This window comes from Zophobas morio, unplaced genomic scaffold (genome assembly GCF_036711695.1).
Source record: "Zophobas morio isolate AGI-343-1 ecotype UQ-CSIRO unplaced genomic scaffold, CSIRO_AGI_Zmor_V1 ptg000074l, whole genome shotgun sequence".
Lineage (NCBI taxonomy): Eukaryota > Metazoa > Arthropoda > Insecta > Coleoptera > Tenebrionidae > Zophobas > Zophobas morio.
The window spans coordinates 602,294-614,112 of record NW_026972179.1 but is presented as its reverse complement, the minus strand read 5'-3'; positions in this window follow the sequence as shown (position 1 = coordinate 614,112).

Sequence of the window (11,819 nt, the reverse complement as noted above, 5' to 3'; positions counted from 1 at the left end):
CGAAATCAACACTAGAAACTCTTTAGGACAATTTCGAAAATGATATGGAAAGGATACAAAATTTCAAGAAAAATTGAACTTTTGACAATGTTGCCTAAAAATCCACAAAAAATTTTCGGATATCGAACTCGACAAGCTAACTTTGACCATGCTGGAAACATGATACGAATGTTCGGAAAATTGATTTCGAATATGACTCCTGGAGGTCGAAATGTTCAAAAAAATGTTTTGGGAAACTGGCTGAAAAGAGGTCGAAAATTTCATTATAGTATTGAAAAATTGAACTTTTGAAAAAGTTACATAAAAATGAGCAATCAGATTTTTCAAGTTTCTCAAAAATTGCTTTTTGACGATTCTGGAAAAACGATAGAAATTTTCGAATAAATAAAGCCGAAAAACTGTTCCAGAAGTCCAAATCAACACAAAAAACTCTTAGGACAATTTGGAAAATGTTCGGGAAAGGGTCAAAAATTTTAAGAAAAATTGAGTTTTTGACAATGTTGCCTAAAAATCCAAAAAATTTCGGTTTCAGAATCAGTTTTCAGATTTCTCAAAAATTGACATATACATTTTGTTTTGACGATTTTGGAAAAAATGATAAGAATTTTCATAGAAAAAGAATCGAAAAAATTTCCGGAGGTCTCAATAAAAAAAAAACTCGTTAGGGAATTTTCGAAAATATTCAGACGAGGGTCATAAATGTCAAGAAATTTCAGCTTTTGTTAATGTTGCCTGAAAATTCACAAACAAACTTGCGATATCGTTTCCAAAAAGCCAAATCGAAGGAAAAACATAGCATGGTGGTGGTGCTAGATCAAGATTTTCGAAATTTTCGGTTTCAGGTCCAAATAAAAAAAACCTTTAGGACAATTTCGAAAAATTTGGGATATCGATCTCGGGAAACCAAATCGAAATAGAAATAGCAAGTTGGTGGTTCTACATAAAAATTTTTGAATTTTCGGTTTCAGAATCAGATTTTAAAAAAATCAAAAATTTTCATATTTCATTTAAAAATAACTAAGTATTTACAACAAATTGAGTGTTTTTTGTTTTTTCTAATTATTTATTATGTGTCCTGTATTTACACAGCACGTTTTTAGTAAGTTTATATGACTCTATCCTCAGCTCTACGAATTCGTCGTAGCACCGTTTCCGTAATCCCGCGATCGATTCCCGTAACCCGTAAGTCAATCCCGGAGCTTTGTGACAGGAAACATTAACCGCGCCAGCATTCACGGTTATCAAGTGCATGTGAGCAAATATCAGAATCTATATTTACGAGGGCATTTAAGCATTTCTCTGGGAATAGAATCCGAGTCGTCCCGTAACGAGCGAGCCCGTGCAGTCACGACCTAAACTCTTGTAATAATTAATAGGAGTATCGGTCGACGTGATTGCCGAAATCAATGACCGATAGTCGATGATTGCTTGCCGCACCGTCGATATTGCGTCAGGCATTAAAATCGTGACGAGCGGTCGCTTTTTTGCCTAACCTTTGCAAGCTACTTTATTCAATATTGGCGGTTGTTGCGCTATTGCGAACTTGCAAAATAATAGTAATTTGCTGAAAATTACAATTTAATCAACGCGCGAAAGCCGGAATGAAGACGTAACGATTTATTCTTCGTTTAAGTATTGTGCAGTAGTCGATTCGATGCTCGGGAGGGCATTTTACCTGATATAGATTAAATTGAAGCAAAACTGTTATTTGTGCGGCGGCAGCGGCCAAAAGCTCTCATGCTATGCAAATGTAATAAGCGTAAAAGCCGTAGCTTAATCTGGCAATCAGGACATGCTCTGAATAAATCATTTCGGCTAACCGAATGCCAACAATATAAAGAAGACACCTGTAAATTAAATTAATGCCGGGGGAGGACGGCGAGGCGGATGCCGAGGCCTGGATGGTCCGCAGAACGAGACGAAAACTACGAAATACTTAGATAAACTAAAGTATCAATGTTACTACTGTACGCAGGGTTCCGTCTTACATCCGCGTCTTTTTGTACACTTTGCTAACGACATCGCTTGCAACTTAGTCATAACTATCATAGCGTCTGTAATCTCACTTTTGAATCCAGAAAACGTGGAAACTCCAGAAGAAAAGCGTGTTTTCAATACCGCCACAATATTTATTCTCTCTCTTTTAATTCGTCCACCGAAGCGTTTCCTTCCGCTTGTGCACCGTCATCGCCAACCCCTATCTCTTCATTACCAAATATCCACTAATTTCCCCGCCCTCGTGCTTTTTCCAAACTGGTTCATCAATTCACTCTTTCCTTTCTTCCATCAAACCCGAAATTTGTTCCTCCCTCGCGCCTCATCTCGACTGAATGCATTAATTTGTAAAGCACCTAGCGATTGCAACAAGACGACTGTTCTGAGTGACAAGTGGTTCACATTCAAGCCCAATGTTGACAGAATGATTGATTAAGTTTACTAAATATATTATTACTTGTGTTAGGAGGCCGAAGTACGGGAACAGTTTCGGCGGCCGAATGCCGCTGTTCAACAAGGAGAGCAACAGCTGCGTTGAGCTAGAGCTTTCTATCAAGAAGCCTATTGAATGTTCTGGAGTAATTAAAAGCTTATAACCGGGTGTAGTCATCAGTCTATTACACACTAGACGCAAACTTACGTAATGAATTATTACTTAAGGTTTTAACTAATCGGACACTTAGTCACTAATTAAGGCCGACAGCAGCGCCGACGATTGTTTTTCGAGGGGGTAATAGCGTGGGTGCTAATACAACTAAATAATTAACTAAATTTAAGGCTGATAATTGTGATATTGTTAAGGCTGTGAAAAAATTAAGGCTAACAATGTATCAGGTCCTGATCATGTTCTAGCGTTTATTGTAAATAATTGTATTAGTAGCTTCCCGACACCTCTGGTGTACAATATCTAAGAATCCTGGTAGTTGGCTTTGAAAATTTTGATCTAGTTTTTTTTTAATTTTTAGACAACTTTGCCAAAAGTTCAATTTTCTTGATATTTTTGACCTTTTCGCGAACATTTTCGAAATTTCCCTAAAGAGTTTTTTTTTATTTCGACCTCTAGAACTTTATTTGGCTTTATTTCTTCGAAAATTCCTATCGTTTTTGCAGAATCGTCAAAATGAAATATGACAATTTTTGAGAAATCTAAAAACTGATTTTGAAACCACAACTCTAAAAAATCTTGATGGAACCATCAACACGCTATATTTTTCGATTCAGCTTGTCAAGTTTGATATCCGAAAATTTTTTTGGAATTTTAGGCAACCTTGACAAAATCTGAATTTTTTTGATATTTTTGACTTCCTGAACATTTTTGAAATTGCCCTAAAAAGTCTTTTTTATTTTGACCTCTGGAAATTTCTTCAACTTTATTTCTTCGAAAATTTCTATCACTTTTCCAGAATAAAATTGGCAATTTGTGAGAAATCTGAAAAGTTTGATTCTGAAACCGAAAATTTTGATCTGCAACTATCAACATGCAATATTTTTTATTCAGCTTGTCGAGTTCGATACCCCAAAATTTTGTTATGGATAGCCAACTTTGCCAAAAGCTCAATTTTTCTTATTTTTTTTATTCGAAAATTCGTATCGTTTTTTCAGAATCGTCAAAATGAAACATGGCAATTTTTGAAAAGTTTTAAAAATCTGATTCTGAAACCGAAAATTTGATTAGGGATCATACAAATTCTATATATTTTTTCGATTCAGCGTGTCGACATCGATAAACCAAAATTTTATTGTGGGTTTTTAGGCAATCTTCCTGAAAACGCAATTTTTCTTGAAATTTTTTCTTGTGTTGATTTCGTCTTCCGGAATAGTTTTTCGGCTTTATTTATTCGAAAATTCTTATCGTTTTTCCAGAATTGTCAAAATGAAATACAGCAATTTTTGAGAAAATCGAAAAATCTGAAAATTTTTGATATGGGACCATTAAAATGCTGTATTTTTCTTTCGATTCAGCTTGTCGAGGTCGATGTCCAACAATTTTTTTGTGGATTTTTTGGCAACCTTATCGAACGTTCAAATCCCAACATCTTCAAAATTGTTCTAAAGAGTTTCTTGTGTTGATTTCAACTTCTGGAAATGTTTTTCGGCTTCATTTCTTCGAAAATTCCTAGCGTTTTTCCAGGATATTCAAAATGAAATAGACAATTTTTAAAAAACCTGAAAAATCATGCTATAGTTTTTGATTCAGCTTGTCGAAATCGGTATTCCAAAATTTTTTGTGGGTTATTAGGCAACTTTGCCAAAAACTCAATTTTTCTTGAAATTTTTGACTCTTTCCCGAACATTTTGGAAATTGTCCTAAAGAGTTTCTTGTGTTGATTTCGATTTCTGGAACAGTTCTTTGGCTTTATTTATTCGAAAATAAAATGTGGCAATTTTTGAGAAACTTTTGATCTGGGACCGTTAAAATGCTATATTTTTCTTTAGATCCAGCATGTCGAGATCGATAAACCTACATTTTATTGTGCCGAAAATTCAGTTTTTCTTGAATTTTTTCATAATTTCAGGAATGTCTTCAAAATCATCCTTAACAGTTTCTTGTGTTGATTTCGACTTGTAGAAGTGTTTTTCGGCTTCATTTGTTCGAAAATTCCTATGGTTGGTCCAGAATTGATTGTCAAAATGAAATATGACAATTTTTGAAAAACCTGAAAAACCTGATTGTGAAACGGAAAATTTCGAAAATTTTCATCTGCATCCTTCAACGTGTTATATTTTTCCATACAGCTTGTCGAGATTGATATTCCAAAATTTTTTGTGGATTTGGGCAACACTGTCAAAAGCTCAATTTTTTCAAAATTGCCCTAAGGAGTTTCTTGTGCTGATTTCGACCTTTGAAAATATTTTCGGTTCATTTTTTCAAAAAATTCCTATGGTTTTTCTCGAATCGTCAAAATGAAATATGGCAATTATTGACAAGCTTGAAAAATCCGATTCTGGGAAGGAAAATATGGAAAATTCTGATGTGAAACCATCAACATGTTGTATTTTTTGATTTAACTCATCGAGTTCAACCCCAATATTTTTATGTATTTTTAGTCAATTTTCCCAAAAGCTCAATTTTTCTTAATTTTTTTACTCTTTTCTCAACATTTTAAAATTTTTCCAGAATCATCAAAATGAACTATGGCAATTTTTGAGAAACCTGAAACATCTGATTTTGAGACCAAAAATTTTGATCTGAACTTTCTTTAGATTCAACTTGTCGAAATCGATATCCCATTTGTTTTTTTTTTGAATTTTCAGGAAACTTTTCCAACAGCTCAATTTATCTTATTTTTTTTACCTCTCCCTGAACATCTTCGGAATTGTTCTAAAAAGATTTTAGTGTTTATTTCTACCTCTGGGCATGTTTTTCGACTTTATTTCTTCGAAAATTCCACTCGTTTTTCCAGAATCGTCAATATAGCAGTTTTTCGATTTGGCTTGTCGAGATCGATATCCCAAAATTTTTTATGTATTTTTGGCCAACCTTGCCGAAAGCTCAGTTTTTCTTGAAATTTTTTGCGTTAATTTTGTCCTCTGAAAATGATTTTTAGAATCATTTCGTCCAAAATATTCCTATGGTTTTTCCGGAATTGTTGAAATTACATACGGTAATTTTTGAGAAACCTGAAAAATCCGGTTCTGAAACCGAAAATTTGGAAAATTTTGATATAGAACTATTGACGGTTGAAGATTTTGCGCGTTTTTGAGAAAATTCCTAAATAAACTAATGGTATTATTTAGAACTTTTGATACTGTTGTGAATAATTTTGCCAAATTCGTAGCTCGATGTATTGTTTCTATAAATTTTCTTTATTTAAAAATTATTGCAAAAAAAAAATGGAAATCTCCTCTAGATATTAAAGTCTGTAGGTTTGTAAATCGATATTAAATAAACGCTAAAAGCACATCAAAAGCTCAGTTGTTCTTGAAATTTTTTACCCTTTCCGAACATTGTCGAAATTGTGCTAAAGAGTTTCTTGTGTTGATTTTGACTTCTGGAATAGTTTTTCGGCTTTTTTGTTCAAAAATTCCTATTGTTTCTCCATAATCGTCAAAATGAAATAAGGGAATTTTTAAGCAACCTGAAAAATCTGTTTTTGAAATCGAAAATTCGAAAACTGTGATCTAGAACCACCGCATGTTATGATTTTCTTTAGATTTTGCTTCTCAACATCGACACCCCAAAATTTTTTTGGATTTGTAGGCAACTTTGCCAAAAGCTCAATGTTTCATGACATTTTTGACTCTTTCCCAAACATTTTCGGAATTTCCCTAAAGAGGTTGTTTTTTGTTTGGACCTCTGGAATTTTTTTAAATTTTATTTCGTCGAAAGTTCCTATCATTTTCCAAAATCGTCAAAATGAAATATGGCAATATTTCAGACATTTGAAGCCTGTGCTTCTGAAACCAAAAATTGCAAAATTTTTGATCTGGAACCACCAAGACGCTTAGATTTTTCGATTCGGTTTGTCCAGTTTGATGGCAAACACGTCAATTTTTTAAAAATTTGAAAAGTCTGATTCCAAAACCAAAAATTTCGTAAATGTTTTTGGAACCATCAATATACAAAATTTCTAGAATCACCTTGTCGGGATCAATAAGTTCCCCAAATTTGTTTGTGGACTTTTAGGCAATTTTGACAAAATCTCAGTTTTCAGTTATAAAAAAGCGCTTTCGAAAATTATCTAGAGAGATCATTTTCGACTGATTCATGAATTTTTAGGCAATTAGTAGATACAATTTTTCTTGAAATTTTTGACCCTTTCCCGAATATTTTCAAAATTGTCCTAAAAAGTTTCTTGTGTTGATTTTGACTTTCGGCTTTATTTCTTTGAAAATTCCTATTGCTTATGGAAGTTTTAGGGAAACTTGAAAAATCTGATTCTGAAACCGAAAATTTTGATCTGGGGGTCTAGACTAAATGAGATAGTGAAAGTAATCTCACAAAAAATACTGAATGAACACCCCCTTCCCTATTATTGACAGGGCCATCGGCCAAAAGCTCGATTTTCTTGACATTTTGACTCTTTCCCAAACATTTTTGAAATTGCCTCAAAAAGTTTTCTTTTAGTTGAACTTCTATCGTTTTCGCAGGATCGTCAAAATGAAAAAATGGCCATTTTTGAGTGATCTAAATGTGATTCTGAAAGTGAAAATTTCGAAAATGTTGATCTGGAACCATTAACATGCTATATTTCGATTCAGCTTGTCGAGATCGATAAATAAACCTAAATTTTATTGCGAATTTTTGGGCAACCTTACCGAAATTTCAGTTTTTCTTCAAATTTTTGACACTTTCCCAAACATCTTAAAAATTGCTCGAAGGAGTTTCTTGTGTTGATTTCACCTTCTGAAAATGTTTTTCGGCTTCATTTCTTCGAAAATTCCTATCGCTTCTCCAGGATTGTCAAAATCAAGTACGAGTATGACGATTATTGAAAAATCTGATTCTGAAGCGGAAAATTTGGAAAACTTTGATATGCAACCATCAACATGCTTTATGTTTTCATTCAACTTGTCGAGACCGACATTCCAAAATTTCTTGTGGATTTTAGGCAACATTGTGAAAATTTCATTTTTTTTTAATATTTGACCTTTTCGCGGACATTGTCCAAAAGAGTTTCTTGTGTTGATTTCGACTTCTGGAATAGTTGTTCAACTTTATTTTTTCGAAAATTCCTATCGTTTTTCCCGCATCGTCAAAATGAAATCTGGAAATTTTTGAACCCAAAAAATTTGTTTTTGAAACCGACAACTCGAAAATTTTGATTTACAACCACCAACATGATGTTTTTCTTTCGATTTGGCTCCTCAAGATCGACACCCGAATTTTTTTTTGAGTTTTTAAGTAACCTTGCCAAAAGCTCAATTTTCCTAAAAAGTTTTTGTTTATTTTGACCTCTGCAAAATTTTTTGGTTTTATTTCATCGAAATTCCTATCGTTTTTCCAGAATCGTCAAAATTAGATATGTCAATTTTGCAGACATCTGAAAACTGTAATTCTGAAAGCGAAGATTTCGAAAATTTTTATTTGGAACCATCAACATGCTATATTTTTCGATTCAGATTGTCGAATCCGATACCCCACAATTTTTTGTGAATTGTTAGTCAGTTTTACAAGTTATTTTCTTGAATTTATTCACCCTTTTATATTTTCGAAGTTCATGAGAGTGCTTTTCGGCTTAATTTCTTCAAAAATTCCCATGATTTTCCAGAATCACCCATATGAAATATGGCAATATTTAGAAGGTTTTAAAAATTTTATTTTAAACAAAATATTATTTCGAAAATCTCGCCCCGGTATCATAAACCTGCTATATATTTCCCGAATCAACGTGTTGAAATCTATATTTTAGAATATTTTTTGTTCATTTTTAGACAACTTTTCCAAAAGCTAAATTTTTGAAAACTCTCCCCTTATGAAATTTTCCACTTTTTTATTACTTTCCAAAATTGTCTAAAGATTTTTATTTTTTTCTATATTTCTACCTTCAGATGTTATTTTCGGTTTCATTATTTCGAAAATTCCCATAATTGTTCCAGAATCTCCGATATCAAATATGGCAATTTTTCGAGAATTTTTTGACGACTTTTTCAAAAGCAGTGGTCGAAAATTGGCCGATTTTTAAGCATTTTCGAAACTCAACCAAAGACATTTTCTTATAGTTTTCGATACACAAAAGTTAATTTCAGCCCCATTTCTTCCATAACTCCTACTATTTTTTCAGAATCGCCGATAGAAATATCGCAACTTTTGAAATTTTTACAAAATTTTGTTTTCAGACCGAATATTTCTAAAATAGTAGGTACCCCGTCACCATAAAATCGCTATCTTTCCAGAATCAGTACGTCGAGATCTATATCCTAGAACTTGTTGGAGATTTTTAGACAAATTTTTCAAAATAAAAATTTTTACAATTTATTCCATTCAAATTTCGACCAATTTTCAACCATTTTCGAAACTTAATTAGAGACATTTTCCTGTAGACTTGGAGCTCTAGAAGTCACTTCCGGCCTCAATTACTCCAATCACCGATTGAAATATGGCAATTTTTGAATTTTACAAGATCTCATCATAGTTGAAAAATGGTCGAAAATGTCAAAAGTGCCAAAATCAGTTTATCTTATTAAATACTAGTCCCGCCCACCCGCCCTCTTATTTCTTGGAAGGTATGTAATTTGCCAAAATTAGTCTTATTTTAGCAAGTACTACTTTTTTGAAATTTCATTTTCAAACCAAATATTTCGAAAATCTTTCCCAGGATTATAAGCACGCTATATTTTTGGAATCAGTATGTTGAGATCTATTTTCCCGAATTGTTTGCTCATTTTTATACAACTTTTCCAAAAGTTCAATTTTTCAAAATTCTCCTTTCATGAAATTTTCGACCTCTTTTCGACCAGTTACCCCAAGACATTTTTTTGAACATTTCCATCTCTAGTCGACTTAATTTTTTCGAAAATATAAATATTTCCAACATCGTCAAAATGTATGACCATTTTTGAAAAATCTAAAAATCTGATTCTGAAACCGAAAATTTCGAAAATGTTTATTTGGAACCAACAATACAGTACGTACCGCATTTTTGGATTCAGCTTGTCGAGATCAACAAGTTCTCCAAAATTTGTTGTATATTTTCAATAATAAAATTTTGACGTCGTTTTTAGCACTTTCGAAAATTATGTAAAGAGATTTATTTTTTGCTTTCGACTTATTTGTGAATTTTTGGGCAGCCTTACAAATAGTACAATTTTTCTTGCAATTTTTTAACCTTTCCCGAAATTTTTCTGAAGTTGATTTTGACTTCTGAAATAGTTTTTCGGCTTTATTTCTTCGAAAATTGCTATCGTTTTTCCAGAATCGTCAAAATGAAATATAGCAATTTTTGAGAAACTTGAAAACCCTGATTCTGAGACCAAAAATTTGATAGTCGAATATCTAAAAATGAAAAATTTGAAAAATCTGAAAATTAAAAATCTAAAAACTGCAAAATTAAAAATTCGAAAATTAAGATTTCGAAAAAACGAAAAATCCAAGAATCGCAATGTAAAAATTGAAAAACCGAAAACTAGAAAAATGGAAAAATCAAGAAATCTAAATTAAAAAAATCCAAAAATTTATTTTCTAAGAAAGAAAAATTGAAAAGTCGAAAATCAATATTTCGAAAAACGAAAAATCCAAGAATGGCAATTTAAAGAAACGAAATATCCAAAGTAAGAAAACCGAACAATTAAAAATCGAAAAATCGACAACTCGAAAATTCGAAATTTCAAAAATCTTGCGTCGGGATCATAAACACGCCATATTTTTCGAATCAGTATGTCGAGATCTATTTTCCCGAATTGTTGCTTATTTTTATGCAATTTTTCCAAAAAATTCAATTTTTCAACGCTCTCCCTTTAGAAATTTTCGGCCTGTTTTCGACCAGTTTCCTAGACATTATTTTGAACATTTCGACATCATTTTTTCGAAATTTCGTATCATGTTTCCAGCATCGTTAAAATTAAATATGGCAATTTTTAAAAAATCGGATTCTGAAACAGAAAATTTGGATTTTTTTTGGAAACATCAATATACAACATTTTTGGATTCATCTTGTCGGAATCAATAAGTTCCGCAATTTTTTTTGTGGATTTTTAGACAATTTTGACAAAATCTCATTTCAATAATAAAAATTTTACCTTGTTCAAATCATTTCCGAAAATTATCTAAAGAGAAGTACAATTTTTCTTGAAATTTTCAAACCTTCCCCAAACATTTCGAAATTGTCCTGAAGAGTTTCTTGTGTTGATTTTGACTTCTGGAATGGTTTTTTAGCTTTATTTCTTCTAAAATTGCTATCGTTTTTCCAGAATCGTCAAAATGAAATATGGCAATTTTTGAGACACTTGAAAACCCTGATTCTGAAACCAAAAATTCGAAAAATCTAAAAATTGAAAATCGAAAAAATGTAAAATTAAAAATTCGAAAATCAAGATTTCGGAAAAACGATAAATCCAAGATTCGCAACATAAAAGAACGAATTATCCAAAATAAAAAAACTGAAAATTTTAAAATCGAATAATCGAAAACTCGAAAAATGGATAAATTGAAAAATCGTGAAATCGGAATTAAAAATATTGAAAATCGAACACCCTGATTCTGAGACCGAAAATTTTGCAATGGGGGTCTAGACTAATCGAAAAGTCGAAAAATGAAAAAATAAAAAAATTGAGAAATCTGTATACATAAATAAAAAAAACAGAAAATTCGAATATCGGATAATCAACAAACTAAAAGATCTAAAAATTGAAAATCGAAAAACTGAAAAATTAAAAATTCGAAAATTAAGATTTCGAAAAAATGAAAAATCCAAGAATCGCAATATAAAAAACCGAAATATCCAAAGTAAAAAATCGAGAATTTTAAAATCATACAATCGGAAACTCGAAAAATGGAAAAATTGAAAAATCGAAAACTAGAAAAATGGAAAAATCAAGAAATCGAAAATTTTGCTATGGGGGTCTAGACTAATCGAAAAGTCGAAAAATTAAAAAATGAAAAAATTGAGAAATCTGTATACATTAATAAAAAAAACAGAAAATTCGAATATCGGAAATTTTTCTTGCAATATTTTAACCTTTAACCCGAAATTTTCCTGAAGTTGATTTTGACTTCTGAAATAGTTTTTCGGCTTTATTTCTTCGAGATGCTATCGTTTTTCCAGAATCGTCAAAATGAAATATAGCAATTTTTGAGAAACTTGAAAATCCTGATTCTGAGACCAAAAATTTGATAGTCGAATATCTAAAAATGAAAAATTTGAAAAATCTGAAAATTAAAAATC